This window comes from Chionomys nivalis, chromosome 13, assembly GCF_950005125.1.
Source record: "Chionomys nivalis chromosome 13, mChiNiv1.1, whole genome shotgun sequence".
NCBI classification, from domain to species: Eukaryota; Metazoa; Chordata; class Mammalia; order Rodentia; family Cricetidae; genus Chionomys; species Chionomys nivalis.
In genome coordinates this window covers 42,473,967-42,494,675 of record NC_080098.1, presented here as the reverse complement: position 1 = coordinate 42,494,675, position 20,709 = coordinate 42,473,967, and the positions used below count along the sequence as shown (strand labels likewise).

General features: G+C 44.7%; 10 non-coding genes across 10 annotated transcripts; 2 read left to right on the top strand and 8 right to left on the bottom strand.

Annotated features, from left to right (window-relative positions):
- The first annotated feature begins 1,129 nt into the window (after nucleotides 1-1,129).
- Nucleotides 1,130-1,203, top strand: Trnai-aau (transfer RNA isoleucine (anticodon AAU)). The gene has a single exon. It is a non-coding gene; the product is annotated as a tRNA-Ile (tRNA).
- A 315-nt stretch (nucleotides 1,204-1,518) lies between these two features.
- Nucleotides 1,519-1,592, top strand: Trnai-aau (transfer RNA isoleucine (anticodon AAU)). Its single transcript has one exon. It is a non-coding gene; the product is annotated as a tRNA-Ile (tRNA).
- Nucleotides 1,593-2,380: 788 nt separating this feature from the next.
- Nucleotides 2,381-2,453, bottom strand: Trnaa-agc (transfer RNA alanine (anticodon AGC)). Its single transcript has one exon. It is a non-coding gene; the product is annotated as a tRNA-Ala (tRNA).
- Nucleotides 2,454-2,684: 231 nt separating this feature from the next.
- Trnav-aac (transfer RNA valine (anticodon AAC)) lies at nucleotides 2,685-2,757 on the bottom strand. Its single transcript has one exon. It is a non-coding gene; the product is annotated as a tRNA-Val (tRNA).
- An 87-nt stretch (nucleotides 2,758-2,844) lies between these two features.
- Nucleotides 2,845-2,917, bottom strand: Trnaf-gaa (transfer RNA phenylalanine (anticodon GAA)). Its single transcript has one exon. It is a non-coding gene; the product is annotated as a tRNA-Phe (tRNA).
- Nucleotides 2,918-6,616: 3,699 nt separating this feature from the next.
- Trnav-cac (transfer RNA valine (anticodon CAC)) lies at nucleotides 6,617-6,689 on the bottom strand. Its single transcript has one exon. It is a non-coding gene; the product is annotated as a tRNA-Val (tRNA).
- Nucleotides 6,690-15,726: 9,037 nt separating this feature from the next.
- On the bottom strand, nucleotides 15,727-15,799 carry Trnaa-agc (transfer RNA alanine (anticodon AGC)). Its single transcript has one exon. It is a non-coding gene; the product is annotated as a tRNA-Ala (tRNA).
- A 182-nt stretch (nucleotides 15,800-15,981) lies between these two features.
- Nucleotides 15,982-16,054, bottom strand: Trnav-aac (transfer RNA valine (anticodon AAC)). Its single transcript has one exon. It is a non-coding gene; the product is annotated as a tRNA-Val (tRNA).
- Nucleotides 16,055-19,306: 3,252 nt separating this feature from the next.
- Trnav-cac (transfer RNA valine (anticodon CAC)) lies at nucleotides 19,307-19,379 on the bottom strand. The gene has a single exon. It is a non-coding gene; the product is annotated as a tRNA-Val (tRNA).
- A 952-nt stretch (nucleotides 19,380-20,331) lies between these two features.
- Trnaa-agc (transfer RNA alanine (anticodon AGC)) lies at nucleotides 20,332-20,404 on the bottom strand. The gene has a single exon. It is a non-coding gene; the product is annotated as a tRNA-Ala (tRNA).
- Nucleotides 20,405-20,709: the final 305 nt, after the last annotated feature.

Below are 20,709 nucleotides of genomic sequence, written 5' to 3'. Positions count from 1 at the left end.
TGGGGACGAGGGGCTCTTTCGATGTCAAGATGAGGAGACGTCAAGTCAGGCCATCCAGGTCAGAGGAAACCCAGGCTTCAGGTCCTGCAGCACCGGCTCCATTCAGTCCCGTGGGTGTCGCCTTGGGATTGTTGCGTTTTTCGCTGAGGCTTTGCAGACGCTCAGATCAAAAGCGCCCAAGGTCAGTGTTTGGAGGCGACTTGAAAATACTCGTTTCAGAATCACAAGTTCTCCACTCCTCCGAGACTGCATTATAGGAAGACGGAATGAACACGGGAGCGCATCCCGGAATTCGGAGGAGAGGACCCGACAGCCTGCTCTCGTCTCTTCCGTTGCCCGCTGAGACAGCTATGACCCGCCCGGAAGCGCAGGCGTCCCCCAAACTTCTGGAACAGCTGCTGGTCTAGTGACGAAGGTAAATCCAAGTTCGAGCTGAGCAGAGTTTGGCATCGCTGAGACTTAAGAAAAGCGTGGCTGTGCCGAGAGGACTCCGCCCTGTGACGGGCGGGGTGGCGCTGGTCGTGGACTCACTCGTCCCGCAGGACACCGCGGACCGCGACAGTGGCCAGAAAGACTAAGACCCGCCAGGCGCGACCAGCGCAGGTTCCCCGGGCACAAACCCCACCCGGCCTCGAGTGCCCGCGTCTGCAAGACTAGAGCGATCGATGCCTTAACGGCCCAGTAGAGACGCTCGCTGGCGGAGGCCAGCCGCGCACTGCCTTATCCAAATATTTTTGGCGAATTGAAGGAGAAATTCGGTAAAATCAAGAAGGCTATGAGATTGTTGTCACTTGGAGACAACAGGGAGAACTGCACAGGAGGCGACCTCTGTGAAGGCTAGAGGGCGGGTCGCGGTGTGGGCGGCCACCGGGGTAGTGAATTGTGTTGTCCATGGCCAGTACCTCTGGGTCAGGAAACTTTGCAACGTGACATTACTTGCACTCGTTTATAATTTTCTTTCTGTTCAGAGAAATTTTCTATTTGGAACAACGCGAGTTTCGTAACTTTTTCCAGGTTCAAGAAAAACTTTAAATAAGGAAACAAAACAACAACATACACCTAAAATAATCTCAACTATAAATCAACCATTTGCTACGTGTAGAGGTCGAGAAATAGGGTCCTAGCAGTTGGCCGGTTAGCTCAGTTGGTTAGAGCGTGGTGCTAATAACGCCAAGGTCGCGGGTTCGATCCCCGTACGGGCCAAGTACAAGTTGCTTTTTAGATTTCCATCTACTGGAAGCTAGTGAGAACGCAGCTTCGACTGCTCTGTAGTCTTCACATCTGCAGCTGGAGGAAGACTTTGCGGTCTGAGCAAGTATACTTGCTTGTCTAGGCTCAGCAATCATCGGAATGTGACCCTTACCCTCTTCTGTTTTCAGGTTTAGAACTCTTTTGTTTCATACCTCTTTTTAGAAAACCTTAAACATTGAAACAAATAAAAATCCAAGACCCCCCAATGGCAATTGGCATTTGTATCCTTACACTTCTGAAGAGATAACAGAAACATTGCCTTTGCGGGGCCGGTTAGCTCAGTTGGTTAGAGCGTGGTGCTAATAACGCCAAGGTCGCGGGTTCGATCCCCGTACGGGCCACGTGCGGCACTTATTTTTATTTTAAAAGACACACACCACAAAAAAGCAAAGCAGAATCTAGTCTACTCTAAGTGGTAGTCATTTCAGTCAGAACGCTTTCAAAGAACTTCACCTTTATTGACCCCAGCCCCACAACTGCCGAGTCTATCTGTGGTTCTAGTGGCCTTACGCACAGATGGAATCCATCTGCAAGCAGAGGGAAACAACAGGAAAATGTCCCATTCACTACAGTGTTCCTTCCGTCCAGCCACACTGACCATTCACCACCTGACTTTCTGGGTGGGACAGAAGGCTGGTAACTCCTGTGTCTTTCCTGCCTTCTGCCTATCTAGAGACTCAACTGAGGAATACCATTCACCAATGTGCAACAGCTTAGTGAGGTCCAAAGCGTGTTCCCTCAGAGATCTTTCCTGCCAGTTTTGTGAGGCTGAGCCTTGTTCCTCCCAGCACTCCTCGGGAGCGTGGCAGAGATCTGTGCTGCGGTATTTACGATGACCCCTTTGGTGACCTTCACCATCCATTAGAGACACATGCAGATGAGTGTAATGCATACATCAGATATTCTCTGCTATTTCTCCAAACTTTAGTTTGGGGATGGAATGGAATCGAATTTGGGCTTTCCACGCTAGGCAAGAACTATGGCATTTAGCCACATTCTCAGACCTTAGATACTGCGAAAGGTCTGTATCGTGAATTTGTGTTCCAAAAGGCAGGTAACCCAAAAGTCTGTGTGTCCCCCATTCTGAGGATTGCTGTAGGTATGAGAGACTCTCAAGGAGTTTAAAGATTGGAGGATGTGGGCATCGATCCCACTACCTCTCGCATGCTAAGCGAGCGCTCTACCATTTGAGCTAATCCCCCGGCATTGTCATGATTTTGCTAATGCCATTATGTTTGTACAATTTTGCATGTACTTTCTTGTATACCAAGAGAATCCATGGGTCCTCTTAAAGTTGGCTGCTACTTCATTGCCTAAGAAAGTATGCTGTGAGTCAAGTGTCAAATCAGAGATCCGAGATTCTTTTGTTGTAACTGCTCAAAGTGTAGAGAATGATTTGAAAATCTGGAAAGAGAAGTGAGCAAAAGTAAGTTTGTTTCCGCCCGGTCTCGAACCGGGGACCTCTCGCGTGTTAGGCGAGCGTGATAACCACTACACTACGGAAACTTCATGTAGTGCCTCAACTTTCCTAGTTTGTAGAAATAGATTCTTTTCATGCCTAGGAATAATTTTCTTTTCTGTAAAACAAATAATTGCCGAAACCCGGGATTGAACCAGGGACCTTTAGATCTTCAGTCTAACGCTCTCCCAACTGAGCTATTTCGGCTCTCCTAGTAATTATGTAATGATAGCGTTTGTTGTGTCTCCTCCTGCCATTGGTCAGCTAAATCAAAGTAACGAAGGTGACTGCACCTTCCATGCCGTGCTCTTGGTGACTCTGCTCTACTCCGCTAGTGCCAGATGAACTCCATTTCCACGTTATAAGTGAAGTCCTGTGGAATTTTTCCCTCGGTGGATCGATCACCTCACTTGCCATGTCCTCAGCTTCTTGGTTTCGAGTGACAGAACCTCCTTATAATATTGATCCTTCCCGGAATAATCCTGGGAATTAGCCTTCTGTGGATGTGAGGGAGTGAGCGTCTCAGCAGTCAGGGATTCGTTCCTGTGAACCAGCAAATGTCTCAGCACACCGTGTTCCACTGGTGTGGCCGTGCGCCCACGAGAGGGATGACTGTGGCTCTGTTTTCAATTTCACGCTAGAGGAGCTTCTTTGATCTCAGCACCCACAGGGCAGCTCATTGCTTTTTTTTTTTTTTTAACTTCAGTAGTACATCGTCTATCGCCCTCTTTTGACTACCCTGGGCTCTACATTCGAATACCCATATACATAAGAAATAATTGACCTCTTTCCTGTGGCTCCTCTGAGCCTTCCCTTCCTTTGGGTCAGCCAATGACACACAGAAACCCCTTTTACCAAGGACTCCCAGTGGCCACACTGGGCTGAAACAGAGGAAACCCTCCCCCCATCCCACCCTGAAGACTTTGAAACTTGGTAGAGGTCAAGGGTCTCCTAGCTCTTTCCCATTGCTCCTCTGATTCTTTTCTCATAGCCTGTCTCCATTCCTTTGTATCACCAACCTGCAGAAGTCCTCTCTGCCAGCAACCCCACAGCTACCACCCTTGCCTAGGATCCAGAGTGGGCAACAGCAACCAAAGAACAGAACACCCACCCGACAGGGACAAGATCAGATATCTACCCCAAGAAACACCTCAAATACCATAACTCCATTGCCTACATGGACAGGCAAGACAGCATGCCTCCTGGAGAAAGCAGCGACCTGCTGCAATAGGCCTTCAGAAATGCAATAGAGAGGAAGCATAAGATGGCGTGGGCTGCATGGCGAATGGCCACCACTTCCGTTTGACAAAGTTCCAGCATTTCGACATTGCAGACCACACTTCCCTAGCAGAAATTTCTACTTTCATTTGTGATGATTCTCGCTGTATGTAATGGAGTTCTATGTGCCTCTTCCTTTGGAAGATTTTGTGGGGCTTTGGAGAAGGATGAAAATGTATACAATTTCAGCTTCTTTAAACAAAATCGTTCTTTGGGAAAAGTCCCCACCAACGTGTGTTCCCTGACTACACCAGGAACAGGAAAGTTAGAGATTTACTAACTGGCACACCTGACCTTTAAGGATGAAAACTGTACAATCCAAACCCTCTCCTCACTACCCACCTCATCAAACAACCAGGAACTGATGTCAATATGATCACCATCAGCAGTTGTGGTTCAGATGTGGCTCGGAATTCCCCAAAGTCCTTCCTTGTCACCCACTGTCAACACAAGCAACTAATAGACCCTGGGTAGAAGAGGAGGCCTCCTTCTCCTGAGGATGGACTTCAGGGTCTGCTGGTGTGGAGACTGACATACTTGAGGTTGCATCAAATAGCCCCTCCCATCAGCAGCTTCATATTAGAAATATTGAGTCTGATTCTCCAAGCACCCTGCATCCACTTTCAGCTTTTAAAGACCATAGCATCATTGGAAATTGCACCATGTCGGCTAATGCTAAACCTGAAGCATCTCATACACAGAATGACGGCGTCCACACTCCCTCTGGTTTTCATCTAAACAAGACCCTCTGAACTGAGGGAGCAGGAACAGTTACAACTGCCCCTTGCCCCTCTCCTCCCCCTTGTTTGGGTCCTCTGGCATTCTCTTTTCTCAGAAGTCTTTCCTTTCTGTTCTCCTTTGTTGAAAAGTAACACAGGGGGTTCTCCATTCCCTGAAGAGCAAGTGAATGGAACTCAAGGTTGTGTTCTGTGCATACCATCCTGTTGTGTCCTTTGCTTCCATCTGGGTCTGCATGTAATGGCTATTCTTGGTGGTCAGTGAAGAACCAAAGTTCCTCCATTTTGTCTTGTTTAAGCTATTTCTCGTAAAACATTCCAGTCCTCAGAAATGGCTAGGGGCAAAAGTAACAGGGTAGTCAACTGGAAAGCACAGATAACCACAGAATGTCCCCACCCGAAGATCAACCAACAAGCAACAGGTGAGGTTCAAAAATAAAATTTCTGAAAAGTCTTTAGACACAAGTCAGTCAGGATTGAACCCGTCACTCCACACCCTGCTAATGAAACTTCGCTGGTTTTTGCCTTTAAATAATCCCCTCTAGAAGGTTGGGGTACCTCCTCTTGCCACTGCTGTGCCCGTTGCTTTGAGAAGGTCCCTGCTGGCTTGCATTGTGCACACAATAAACTTTGCTTTTGCATTTCAGTGAGTCGGTGTCCCTGGTGGACATGATAACCACTACACCACAAAAACACCTTCTCCAGGCAGCTTGTTACTCTACTATCTAGGACAGTTACAGTCTCCTGCTAATTTGACATCCAGAAGTTACGTATCTACATCAATAGAAAGAATCACAAAGAAAGAAATTAAACCACAGATGGATGAGAGGCGAGTTAATGGCACAGGGAAGCTGTACAGGCTGGTTTTGAGTGTCAACCTGACACAAGCTACAGTTGTCATAGAGGAAGGAGCCTGCGTTGAGGAAATGCTGCCTTGAGAGCCAGCTGTAAGGCATTTTCTCAATTAGTGAAGTGAGGGAGGAGGGTCCAACCCATGGAGGGTAGTGTCATCCCTGGGCTGGTAGTTCTGAGCGCTATATGAAAGCAGGCTGAACAAGCCAGGGGAAGCAAGTCAGTAAGCAGCACCCCTCCATGACTTCTGCATCAGTTCCTGCCTTCAGATTCCTGCCCTGTTTCAGGTCTGTCCTGACGTTCTCTGGTGATGAACAGCAGCAATGTGGAAACATAAGTTGAACAAACCCTTTCATCCCCAACTTGCCTTTTGGTCATGGTGTTTCATCATAGCAATAGAAACCCTGACTAAGACAGAAGAAATAAGGAGCAAACAGATTCAAAAGTAACAAAACAGCAGTTCCTGGACTTTCTGATCCCTTTTCTTTGTAGCGGCTTTCCTGCTCCCAGGACCTCCTGGTTAGTCATGAAATCCCCCAAACGCAGAGCAGAGCCGAGGTTCTCATAGACAATATTCTCAGAAGCTGTTCAAACAAAAACTTATGCTTGCACCATTTGCTAAGAGAGAGGTTCTCAACCTGTGGGTCAGGACCATTTCGGGGTAGGGGGGCGTTCGAATCGCCCAAAATAAGCGGGGGAAAAAGTATATTTACATTATGATTCACAAGAGTAGCAAAATTACAGCTATGAATTAGCAATGGAAAAAATTTTATGGTTGGGGGTCAGCGCAATATAAACAACTATATTGAAGGGTCTCAGCTTAGGAAGATTGAGAACCAACGGCTCTAAGACAAAGAGAAATGATGAGAGGGAAGTGGGGTTTGAAGAAAGGTGTAGAGTCAAGAAATTCCTGATGGCAGTGGGATGGTCAGGTTTCCTTTGCTTGTTCTTACAGAAGATGGAAAGTGTGTTTGTTCCCTTAGGAGTGATCCAGAAAGAAGGGCTCCATTAAAAAATCCAAAAACAAGCAAAACAACTGTGTTTCCGCCCGGTTTCGAACCGGGGACCTCTCGCGTGTGAGGCGAGCGTGATAACCACTACACTACGGAAACCCGTTGTTTCTGTTATTTTACAGTTAACTAAAGAAATTGTATTCTTTCTAAAGTACCATTGAGAAGCTACAGATGCACTTTTACAGAAAGAACTGCAAGGGGAAGGCGACCAAAGCTAAGATAAAAGCCATGGTGGAGAGGCGACATGAAGATTAATAAATATGGCTTGGGCTGCGCGCCAAGGGGAGAGAGCTCTGGGAGGGAGAAGCGCGGGTGTAGGAATTCCGGGGTGGAGACGCAGCGTGCATCGCAGGGGAACCGCGTGCGAGAAAATCACACGGAGGGAAGGAGCCTGATAACCCGGAGACACCTCGAGGAGATAGTTGTTGACACTGGAGAGCTTTTGAGAGAACCCGGACAGGCGACACAAAAAGTCACAGCAACTGTTAAACAAAGGATTTACTCTTTCTTTCTTTCTTTCTTTCTTTCTTTCTTTCTTTCTTTCTTTCTTTCTTTCTTTCTTTCTCTCTCTCTCTCTCTCTCTCTCTCTCTCTCTCTCTCTCTCTCTCTTTCTTTCTTTCTTTCTTTTTTTTAAAGCAGAGCTTAGAAATGGAAAATTAAGAGCAGTAGAGAGAATTCCACTCAGGCCGAGTTTGTTTTGGCGACGCCGGGCAGGGCTCCAGTGAGGCGCAGAGAAGCCCTCCAACATGGTTGAGGGGCAAAGAGATAGGAAAAGAACGATTCTAGAGAGGCCGGCAGGGAACTTACAGCACGGTATGGATAAGAGGGAAATCCTAAACCTGATGGACCAGAAGTTCTGACTTGATGTCTAGCTAGAGACGCTTACGAATATTGTACAAACATGCAGAATAACCATACACTCAAGGGAGTGATGAAGCAAGGTTAATTTTCAGTTCTCAAGTCAGTGCAGTTGAGAACATTTCCATGCCAAAATCAGTATTGTTTCAGAGGGAACAATAGACTGGAGTATGTGGGCATCGATCCCGCTACCTCTCACATGCTAAGCGAGCGCTCTTCCATCTGAACTAATCCCCCGATGTTTTCACAGGTCTTCTTGGACTTTCTTGGAGACCCATTGAACCCACTGGTCCTCACAAAGTTTACCTGCTATATTCAGAGCCCATGAAAACATTGCAGTCAAAGCAAAACTTAAGAGCCGTTATTCTTATGCGGTAAGGGCTGAAAAATGTTGGGAGTGAGCTGACAGTCTAAAAACAGAAGTCAGGAAAAGTCACTAATCTTGTTTCTACTGACTTTGAACCAAAGCCCTCTTGCATGTTAGGCAAGCGTGATAACCACTAAACTACGGAAACTTCCAGTTTGCCAATATCCATAGACATCAGAAATAATTGTACTCTTTCCTGTGGGGCCTCTGAGCCTTCCCTTCAATTACACACAGAAACCCCTTTTACCAAGCACTCCCAGTGGCCACACTGGGCTGAAACAGAGGAAACCCTCCTCCCTACCCCACCCTGGGGACTTTGCTCTCTAGCTCTTTTCCTCTGCCCTCCCCATGACTTCTCCCACCCCCCCCCACCCCGACTCTCTTACATCATATCCGATCTCCATTCCATTTGTCAATTAGGGATCAGAAATACTTTCTATCATGGACCCAGGAATTGAAGATACGATAGAGAAAACAGATTCATCTGTTAAAGAAAATGTTAAACCTAACAAATGCTTAACACAAAATATTCAGGAAATATAGGACACCATGAAAAGACCAATCTTAGGAATAATAGCGATAGAAGAAGGAGAAGAGGTCCAACTGAAAGGCACAGAAAATGTATTTAACAAAATCATAGAAGAAAACTTTCCTAACCTAATGAAGGACATGCTTACGAAAGTACAAGAAGCTTCCAGAACACCAAAAGTCCCTTTGCCACATACTAATCAAAACACGAAACGTACAGAATAAAAAAGAATATTGAGAGCTGCAAAGGAAAAAGATCAAGTAACATATAAAAAGTAGATCTATCAGAATCACTTCCAATTTTTCAGTGTAAACAATGAAAACGAGAAGGTCCTGGACAGGCATCATGGATGCACTAAGAGACCACGGATGCCAGCCCAGACTACTATATCCAGCAAACCTTTCGATCACCATAGAAGGACAAAACAAGATATTCCATGACAAACCCAGATTTAGCCAATACCTAGCCACAAACCCTACACAAAATACTAGAAGGAAAACTCCAACCCAAGGAAATCAGCTACATCCACAAAACATAGGCAGTAGATGATCTCACAGCAGCAAACTCCAAAGAAGAGAAAGATATGCATAATGTCACCACCACCAACAAAAACAAAAAGAATGGGAACTAACAACCACTGGTCATTAATATCTCTTAATGTAAATGAACTCAGTTCTCCTATAAAAAGGCACAGGTTAACAGATTGGATATGAAAACAGAATCCATCCTTCTGTTGCATACAAGAAACACACCTCAACCTCAAAGACAGACATCACCTCAGAGTAAAGGATTGGAAAAAATATTTTCCAATCAAATGAAGCTAAGAAACAAGCTGATGTAGCTGTCCTAGTATCTAACAAAAAAGACTTCAAACTAAAATCATTCAAAAGTGATAAAGAAGAACATTTCATATTTGTTACAGGAAAAATCCATCAAGAGAAAATCTCAATACTGAACATCTATGCCCCAAATACAAGGGCATTTACATTTGTAAAAGAAGCATTATTAAAGCTTAAATCCTGCACTAAGCCAGAAGGCCGAGAGAGAATATCCAAATTAACAAAATCAGAAATGAAAAGGGGGGCATAACAACAGACACTGAGGAAATTGGGAGAATCATCAGGTCATACTTCAAATACCTATACGCCACAAAATTGGAAAATTTAAAGGAAATGAACAATTTTCTGGATAAGTACCACACATACCAAAATCAAGACCAGGTAAACAAATTAAATAGACCTATAACTGCAAAGGAAATAGAAACCATCATCAAAAGTCACACACACACACACACACACACACACACACACACACACACAAAGGGCCTGGTGGTGTCAGAGGAGAATTCTACCAGAATTTTAAAGAAGAGCTAATACCACTACTCCTCAAATTGTTCCACACAATAGAAGCAGAAGTAATGCCACAAACTTGTTTTTATGAGGTTACAGTTGCTCTGATACCCAAACCGCACAAAGATGCAACTAAGAAAGAGAATTACAGACCAATCTCCCTCATGAACATTGATTCAAAAACACTCAATTAAATATATTGTAAACTGAATCCAATAACACACCAGAAATATCATCCACCATGATCAAGTAGGTTTCATCCCAGAGATGCAATGATGGTTTAACATACAAAAATCTGTCAATATAATTCATCATATAAGCAAAATGAAAGAAAAAAACACAGAATCATCTCATTAGATGCTGAAAAAGCCCTTAACAAAATCCAACACCTCTCCATGATGAAAGTGTTGGAGAGATCAGGGATACAAGGAACATTCCTAAACATAATAAAGGCAACATACAGTAAGCCATCAGCCAACATCAAACTAAATGGAGAGAAACTCAAAACAATTCCACTAAAATCAGGAAGAAGAGAAGAATATCCACTCTCTGCATATCTATTCAATATAATACTCAAAGTCCTAGACAGAGCAATAAGATGACAAAAGGAGATCAAGGAGATGCAAATTGGAAAGGAAGGAGTCAAACTTTCGCTATTTGCTAATGATATAATATTATACATAAGTGACCACAAAAATTCTACCAGGGAACTCCCATAGCTGATAAACACTTTCAGTAATTTGACAGAATATAAGATTAACTCAAGAAAATCAGTTTCCCTTCTGTACACAGATGATAAACAGACTGAGAAAGAAATCAGAGAAACATCACCCTTCACAATAGCCACAAACAACATAAAATATCTTGGGGGTAACTCTAACCAAACAAGTGAAAGACCTATATGACAAGAACTTTAAGTCTTTGAAGAAAGAAATTGAAGAGGATATCAGAAAATGAAAGGTCTCCCATGCTCATGGATAGGTAGGACTAACATAATAAAAATGGCAATCTTACCAAAAGCAATCACAGATTCAATGCAATACCCATCAAAACCCCGGCACAATTCTTCACAGACCTCAAAAGAACAATACTAAATTTCATATGGAGAAAGAAAAAAACCTAGAAAAACAAAAACAACCTTTTGCAATAATGGAACATCTGAAGGTATCACCATCCCTGACTTTAGGCTCTGTTATAGAGCTACAGTAATGAAAAAAGCTTGTTATTGGCATAAAAACAGACAGGGGAACCAATGAAAATGAATCAAAGACCCTGATATTAATCCACACACCTATAAATTTGACTTTTGACAAAGAAACTAAAATTTTACAATGGAAAAAAGAAAACTTCTTCAACAATTGGTCCTGCATAACTGGATGTCAATATGCAGAAGAATGCAAATAGATCCATATCTATCCCCATGTCCAAAACTCAAGTCCAAATAGATTAAAGACCTCAGTATAAATCCAACCACACCGAAACTGATAGTAGAGAAAGTGGGAAGTAGCCTTCAATGCATGGGCACAGGAGACTACTTTCTAAATATAATCCCATTAGCACAGACACTGAGATCAACAATTAATAAATGGAACTTCCTGAAACTGAGAAGCTTCTGTAAAGCAAAGGATGTGGTTAACAAGACAAAATGGCTGCGTATAGAATGGGAAAAGATCTTCATCAACCCTACATCTGACAGAGGGCTGATCTCCAAAATATACAAAGAACTCAAGAAACTAGAATAATCCAATTAAATAGCCAAATAATCCAATTAAAAAATGGGGTACAGATCTAAACAGAGAATTCTCAACAAAGGAATATCAAATGGCTGAAAGGCACTTAAAGAAATGCTGAACATCTTTGGTCATCAGGGAAACGCAAATCAAAACAGCTCTGAGATATCATCTTATACCTGTCAGAATGGCTGAGATCAAAAACACTGATGACAGATTATGCTGGAGAGGATTTGGAGTAAGGGGAACACTTCTCCATTGCCGGTGGGAGTGCAAACTTGTACAGGCACTGTGGAAATCCGTATGATGGTTTCCTCAGAAAATTAGAAATCAGTCTACCTCAAGACCCAGCAATACCACTTTTGGGAATATACCAAAAGGAGGTACACTCATACCACAAGGACATTTGCTCAACTATGTTCATAGCAGCATTATTCATAATAGCCAGAACCTGGAAACAATCTAGATGCCCCTCAATTGAAGAATGGATAAAGAGAATGTGGTACATTCACACAGTGGAGCACTACTGAGTGGTAAACAAAAGACAATGGCATCTTTAAATTTCCAGGCAAATGGAGAGAACTAAAAAAAACATCCTGAATGAGGTGATCCAGACTCAGAAAGACAAATATAGTAAGTATTCACTCATAAGTGGATATCAGACATTAAGCAAATGATAATCAGCCTACAGTCCACAACCCCGGAAAGTTAGAACCCTCTTCCAGAAACAGATGAAAACAGATGTAGATCCACATCTAACCACTGGGCCGAGCTCCCAGAGTACAAAAGAAGTGAGGGAGGAGTGATAATGTGAGCAAAGGGGTCAAGATTATGATAGAGTAACCCATAGAATCAGCGACCTATGCTTGTGGGAGATAGCTGACCCCAGAATGACAAACGGGGAACTTGTATAGGACTGAAGTAGGTCCCTGGACACAGGTGACATGGTGTGGCTTGGGAGTAGATGGAGCCACTGGCAGTGGGACCAGGATCCAAATGTAACACCTGAACTGACTTTGTAGAACCTATTCTGTATGGAGAGATAGCTTGCTCAGCCTAGGCATGAGGGTGGGGTGGGTTGGAGATGACGTGGTCCTGCTCCATGACGTGATGGAACACAATGAGGTAATGAACTTTGTTGACTTCCAAGGGGAGCCATACCCTCTCTGAGGGGTGGATGGGGATGGGGTGAGGGGAAGGAGGAAGTAGGAGGAGAGGAGGTAGGGGGAACTGGGGTTGGTATGTAAAAAAAAGATATTAAATAAAAAAGAAAAAAATAATCCTGAGTGAGGTAACCCAGATGGAGAAGACAAATAGTGTTTATTTTCTCTTATATGTGAGTGTTTCCTTTAAGCTTGCTACGTTTGCTACAATAACCACAATCTGAATAACTACGGAGATTAGTTACCTAGTACAGGACTAGGGCAGAGGAGAAGTTCTCCCAAGGGAGGGGAAATAGAATGCAGGGGACAAAGAGGAAACTAGAATAGGAAGAAACACTAGGTATTTGGACAGAAGATAAAGAGGTACATGGGGAGGGACAACTAACAGTAAAGGCCATTTGAACAACCATGTAGAAAGCTACTAGTGTAGAAGCTTCCTAAAATATACTCATACATGAGAGGAATCTAAATGAGTCACCAATAACGAGAGAGACAGTACCCTAACTAGACATCCAATGACACCAAGTAAAATCTCCAGGACCAGGAATGTTTTACATCTTGTTGAGACCCTTTCCCCCACCAGCATCCATTCTCCTTCCCCCACACCCAGTCGGAGCCTAAAGGTCGCTGTCCTTGGTCCCCTGTTTTAAGGCCTCGGATTTGCCACTCGGTTCGAGGCGCTGCACACTAGAGCGAGTCTTCTACTAACGGGCCAGGCAAGGCTTGTCCAGAAAAACAAACAAACAAACACCCAACTGGCCTCGATATCGTTTCAGATTCTGGAGCAAAAGAAAGTCCGTCCAGTTTCTGGATGGCCCATGGATAACCTTCCGGATTAGATAGTCCACGCAAGACATACGGGTTCAAGGGGTCCATTCATAATGTTCAAACTTGGCCGTGACGGAGGTGTCCTTGGTGGGTTCAATGGTTGCATTTCAGACTAGGAATGTCAAGAGAAATCCCAGTTAGAACTTCCGGCAGAAGCCAAGGCAAAGTGTAGGCCATTCCGCACTGCCTTCTGAAGGTAGAGACAGAGTGTTGCCGTCGTCGAGGAATCGCGCGCGGGTAAAACCCAGGGAGGGAAGGAGGATGGAAGAGTTCAGACACTCGGAGATACTTCAGGGAGAAAGCAATTGACGCTGGAGAGCTTTAGAGAGAACCCGGGCAGGTGGCTCAAATGATCATAGCAAAGTGATTTTAGGTTTTTCTCAGAGAAGTTGGAAGCTGAGATCAGTGGGGAGGGAGCTGCGTCCCACTCAAGCTGAGTGGGACTTTGTCTCCCCGTTGTTGTCGGTGTCAAAGCAGGACTGTGGGAAGCTCCCTACCTGTGAGGCGCAGAACAACCCCTACCAACGCGGAAGAGCGGGTAAAAGGTGGATGAAGAAACGGAAGATTGTAGAGAGGCAGGAAGAGTACTTGCAACGAAGCACGCTGTGGAGGTTTAAGGGGGGGAAATCCGAAACCTGGTGGCACAGAAGAGATTCTGAGTCAATGTCTGGCTAGAGAAGGAGCAAAGAGAGACGCTAACAAACAGTTGCTAAATGCACAGAACAACGAGGGGCGTGATCCGGATGGAGAACACCTCAGGAGACTGTGCTGAAGCGAGTTCCAATGTTTATTATGCTTTGAGGGTGATGGCTTAAGGCGCATTTTCAGTTCTCAATGCACTGTTGTTAAGTATATTTACAGTGCGATCCCTGCCCAATTCCAGAAGGTTCTTATTATCCCAAGAGAACCATGGACTCAAATAAACGCACAGAGAGATCTAGAGGTCCAAACGTGACAAAACAGTTGGAAGGTATGGGCGTGCACAATAAGCTTTACCACGTGAGCTGACACCCCCCCCATACTATAATGATTTTGGTCCTTTGTATTTACAGTAGTGCTATCTATCCGTTTGACTGTCAAGTCCCGAAACACAGGCCAAAACTCTCATAGACAATCTGCTCAGAAGCTTTCCAGATCCAGAAGGCCTATGCCAGTTCCCTAAGAGAAACAGAAAAGTGAGGAGAGGGAAATGGGCGGGGGAAAACCTGGAGAGCCAACAAATTCCTGGTGGCAGTGGAATGGCCTGACTTCCTTTGCTTGTTCTTAGAAGAGGACAGAGTATCCGCTTTCTTTGGATTGGTGAAGAAAAGTGGGTGTGTGCTCCCTTGGGAATCTGAGAAGACAAAGGCAACAAAACAAAACAAACAAACAAATAAAAAACAACAACAACAAAGGCTACTGTTTCTGCCCAGTTTCGAACTGGGAACCTCTATACCTGTGAAGCCAGTATGATAACCACTACAGTAAGAAAAGAGAACAAAACCTCCTGTCACTTTACAATCCGAGACACACACTGTGTCCCTGCTAAAGAGCCACCCAGAAGTTACAGATCTACATTATGGGAAAGAATTGCAAGGAATGCAACCAAACTAGAGATAAAAACCATTGAAAAGGGGGAGGTGAGATCCTGCCCTAGGGAAGGAATAAGAAATGTGTCATCAGTGGCACAGCGAAGGAGAGAACCCAGCCGAGGGAGAAGCACAGGTATAGAAATTCCGGCTTTGAGAAGCAGTGGTGCATCACTGGGGAATCGCGCGTGTGTAAAACACAAGGAAGGAAGGAGGACGGAAGAGTTCGGACACTCGGGGACACTTCAAGGAGATCACTGTCGACGCTGGAGAGCTTTTGAGAGAACCCAGGCAGGTGGCTCAAATGACCAGAGCAACGTAATTCCCGTTTTTTCAGATTTCAGAAATGGGAAACAGAGACTAAGTCCCACTCAGGCCGAGGAGAGGTTTGTCCACCCGATGCTGTCTGTAGGTGGCAGCGCAGAAAGGTGAGAAGCTTCCTGCCTGGGAGGCACAGAACACCCCCCCCCCCCCCAAACGCGGTAGAGTTGGGAAAAGATTCCAGAGAACTTAAAACACGATGTGGTGGTTTAAGGGGAAAGTACTTAAACTTCGCAAAGAAGAGGTTGTGACTCAAGTTAGATGCGCAGAAGACTGGGTGCTGAAGGGAGCCCCAAAGTTTATATTTTCAGTATGACAGCAAAGGGTGGGATCAAATAGTCCAAAAAGCACGTCTAATCCTCAGAATCCAGAGAGGAACTCACTACTCAAAGGAGTCCATAAAAGAGTAACTGAAGGTCCAAGTGGAGGATGTGGGCATCGATCCCACTACCTCTCGCATGCTAAGCGAGCGCTCTACCATCTGAGCTAATCCCCCAGTTTTCTTAGCTTTTTCTTGTACTTTCTTTTATGTCCAGTGAATCCACTGGTTCTCACAAAGTTTCCCACTGTATCAAGGAAAGTATGACAGTCAATCAAAAAAGCTGAAATTCTTACGTGGTAACTGCTCAAAAGTGTAGGGAGTGAGCTGAGAATCTGAGAACAGAAGAGAAAAACCTTTGTTTCCGCCCGGTTTCGAACCGGGGACCTCTTGCGTGTTAGGCGAGCGTGATAACCACTACACTACGGAAACTCCTCACAACACGTGTGTTTGCTGGTTTGGAGACATACATTAAAAACTTGCTTAGTAAATGATTTGATGATATTCGTTGTATATAGTTGTATTATGGGCTAGTAACTAAGGGTGACTGCCCCCTCCATGCCCAGCCCTTGGTAGCCCCACTCTACTCTGCTAGGGGCAGCTAAACTCAGATTCCACACTGTAAGTGAAGTCCTGTGGAATTTGTCCCTAGGTGGATAGCTCACTTCACTTTAACACCATGTCCTCAGCTTCTTTGGTTTCGAGTGTCAGAGCCACTTTATATTAATCCTGTTTGGAATAATCCTTCTGGGAATTATCCTTCCGTGAATGTGAAGGAGTGAGCGTCTCAGCAGTCAGTGGTTCGTTCCTGTGAACAAGAAAATGTCTCAGAACACCTTGTCCCACTACTGTGGCCATGCGCCCACTAGAGGGATAGATGATTCTGTGACTCCATTTTTAATTCCTAAAGGCATTGGCATGCTAGAGGAGATGGCTTTGATTCTCAGCACCCACATGGCGCTCATCTGCATTTTAAACTTCAGTATTAGGGCATCTGTCGCTCTCTTTTGGCTACACGGGACATTGCATGCAAATACCTATACACATAAACACACTTTTTACTGTGGAGCCTCTGAGCCTTCCCTTCCTTTGGGTCAGCCAATGACACACAGAAACCCTTTTCCACGGGGACTCGCAGTGTCCACACTAGGCTGAAACACAATTTCAGTCCACCTACTCCACCCTGGGGGCTTCGCCTCTTTGTGGAGGTACAGGTCCCTGTTTCCCATTGCCCCTCTGATTCTTTCCTCATAGCCTGTCTCCATTCCTTTGTACCAACCTGCAGAAGTCCTCTCTACCAGCGACCCCACAGCTACCACCCTTGCCTAGGATCCAGAGTGGGCAACAGCAACCAAAGAACAGAACACCCACCCGACAGGGACAAGATCAGATATCTACCCCAAGAAACACCTCAAATACCATAACTCCATTGCGTACATGGACAGGCAAGACAGCATGCCTCCTGGAGAAAGCAGCGACCTGCTGCAATAGGCCTTCAGAAATGCAATAGAGAGGAAGGGAAGCATAAGACCAGGGCTTCAAAACAGCAATTGTGAATATGTTCAAGGATCTGAACAAAAACCTTACCAAAAACTGTGAAAACTCAAGCAGGTGAATGAGTGTGGTGATTTGAATGAAAATGACTCTTCTAAGCTCATAGGGAGTGACATTATTGGAAAGAATTAGGACATGTGACCTTGTTGGAGCAGATGTGGCCTTACTGGATGAAGTGTGTCACTGGGGGTGGGCTCTGAGCTCTCAGAAGTTCTATCCAGGCACAGAAGCTCGTTCATTCTTTCTGCTGCCTGTGGATCTAGAAGGGGGACACTCAGTTCCTTCCCTAGCACCATGTCTGCCTGTGTGCTACCATGCTTTCCGCCATGCTGATAATGGACTGAACCTCTGAGACTGTAAGCCAGCCCCAATTAAACACTTTCCTTTGTAAGAGTTGCCATGGTCGTGGTGTCTCCTCACAACAATAGAAACCCTAAGACAACGAAATAAGGTAAACATTTCAAGAAATGAAAGTGGAAATAGAATTACTAAAGAAAACCCAAACTGAACCAAAGCTGGAAATGAAACACTTTGGGATGGCAAAGAAAAACCTCAGCGGTAAGCCTCGTCAACAGGTTACAGATAGCCAAGAGAACATCTAAAGACAAGCTAGACTAAATAGATAGCTTAGTCAAAGAAAATGCTAACTGAAAAAAAAAAAAAACCCAGTCACAAAACACCCAGAAAATCTGATCAAAGACACAGAACATTTTTTAATTTATTCTCTCTCATATATTACACCCCAACTGCAGTCTCCCTCCCTTCTCTCCTCCCAGTCACTGTTCCCCCCAACCCCCCTCCCACCAGACCCATTCCTCCTGTTTCCCTTCAGAAAATGAGAGTCCTCCCAAGGAAATCAGACAAACATGGCATATCATGTTGTAATAAGACTAGGTACACCCCTTCGTGTTAAAGCTGAATGAGGCAACTCAGGAAGAGGAAAACAGTCCTGAAAGCAAGCAAAAGAGTCAGAGAAAGTCCCTGTCTCACAAGAACTGCAAGCTACACAACCATAATATATATGCCGAAGAACTAGGTCAGATTCATACTTGGTCCCTGACTCTCTGTGTGCCCTCCCTGACTCCTCAAGCCTTCCTCCCCATCTTCCAGAGGATTCCCTGAGCTCCACCTAATGTCTGGCTATGGGTTTCCACATTTGCTCCCATCAGTTGCTGGATGAAGAATCTCTGATGACGATTAAGCTAGTCTCCAGTCTACAAGTATAGCAGAGTATCCTTAGGGATCATTTCATGGACCCACCCCCTCCCCCAGTTATGTCTGATTCTATCCCAGGACTCTTGGCTATCCATCCTCTGGTTCCTGGCCCTCCAGCAATGTCAGGCATGGACTCCCTCTCATGGCCATTTGTTGGCCACTCCCACAAGTTTTGTGCCATCTTTACCCAGCATAGATGTTTAAGGTCTTGTGGCTGGGGTTCCTCCACCAAATTGGAAACTTACAAGGAATGGATGAATTTATTGATATGTACAACCTATCAAAGTTAAGTCAAGATCAATTTAGGCATACCCATAACCTCTAGGAAAATAGAAGGGCCCAAACAAAACAAAACAAAGCAAAACCAAACCAAACCAAACCAGGCCCAGAACTGTACCAGCACTTCAAGGAAGAATAAACAACAATATTCCTCAAAATATTCTACAAAATAGTAATTAAAGGAACATTTCCCAAGTTTTTTTCCAAGCTACTACTCTGATACCAAAATCACAAAAAGACCCAACAATAATTATAGACCAATATCACTTATGGATATAGATGCAAAAATTCTCAATAAAATACTTGGAAACCGAACCCAAGAACATATCGAAAAATTTTCATAGCATGTTCAAAAGGCTTCACCCCGGAGACGCAGGTTCAATATATGTAAATCAATGAACATAATCCACTCATAAATAGACTGAAAGACAAGAAACTTTATCATCTCATTAGATGTATAAAAGGGTCCTTGACAATATGCCTTTGTGATAAAAGTCCTGGAGAGAGAGATTAGGCATGCGAACGACATACTTCAGTATAATGACAGAATTGGTCCAGAAAAACGAATGTGTATGAGTATTGAAAACCCGAGAACTTCAGAGATCTCAAAAGAAGTAAAATCAAACCGTTTGATAATGTTCCCACCCGGTTTCGAACTGGGGACCTCTCGCGTGTGAGGCGAGCGTGATAACCACTACACTACAAAAACACAACATATGAGTGGTCTTAGCATTTTCCCATCCAAGACGGACATTGTATTTTTTTAGTGTCATCCAGAAGTTACAGATCCACATTAACAGAGAGAACTGCAAGGAAGGCGACCAAACCAAAGATAAAAGCCTTGGTGGAGAGGAGACATGGACCGGGGGAAGATTAATAAATGTGGCTTGGGCTGCGCACCAAGGGGAGAGAGCTCTGGGAGGGAGAAGCGCGGGTGTAGGAATTCCGGGGTGGAGACGCAGCGTGCATCGCAGGGGAACCGCGTGCGAGAAAATCACACGGAGGGAAGGAGCCTGATAACCCGGAGACACCTCGAGGAGATAGTTGTTGACACTGGAGAGCTTTTGAGAGAACCCGGACAGACGACACAAAAAGTCACAGCAACGTGTTAAGCAAAGGATTTACACACACACACACACACACACACACACACACACACACACACACCCCGAGTTTAGAAATGGAAAATTGAAAGCAGTAGAGAGGATTCCACTCAGGCCGAGTTTGTTCAGGCGACGCCGTCGGTGGCGGTGCAGGGCTCCAGTGAGGCGCAGAACAGCCCTCCACCAACATGGTCGAGGGGGCAAAGAGATAGAAGAGGAAAAGAAAGATTCCAGTAGAGGCCGGCAGGGAACTTACGGCAGGCGTGGATAAGGAAAAAGTCCTAAGGAGATGTTCTGACTTAATGTCTGGCCAGTGAAGTAACAAACAGAGACGCTTACGAACACTTGGTAAATACACAAAATAACGATGTGGGTGTGTGTGTGGGGGGAAACTTTCAAATGATTGTGAGGAATGAAGTTTAAGTCGGAAAGTTGTTAGGGTTAGGAAGGTTAATTTTAATTGAATACATTTCCAATGCTGTGGCAACGCCAGAATGCCTGGCACCTCAGCAGAAACGAGGTTTTACCGGAAACATAAATAGCGGAAACATAAATAGCTGGAGGATGTGGGCATCGATCCCACTACCTCTCGCATGCTAAGCGAGCGCTCTACCATTTGAGCTAATCCCCCGATATTTTTGCTAGTTTGCTTGGACTTTGTTGGAGACCTATTGAACCCATTGGTCCTCACAAAGTTACCTGCTATATCCAGGGCCCATGGAACATTACAGTGAAAGCAAAACTTAAGAGCCGAGATTCTTATGTAGTAACGACTGTAGGGAGTGAACTGAGAATCGGAAAACAGGAGAGAACGTGCGAGAAAAAGTCTTAACTTTGTTTCCGACAGGCTTCCTTCGTGATGACCGCTACACTATGAAAACTCCCCTAAGGCTCAAGGTTTCCTAGTTTGGAGGCACACATCCAAAACTTGCTTAG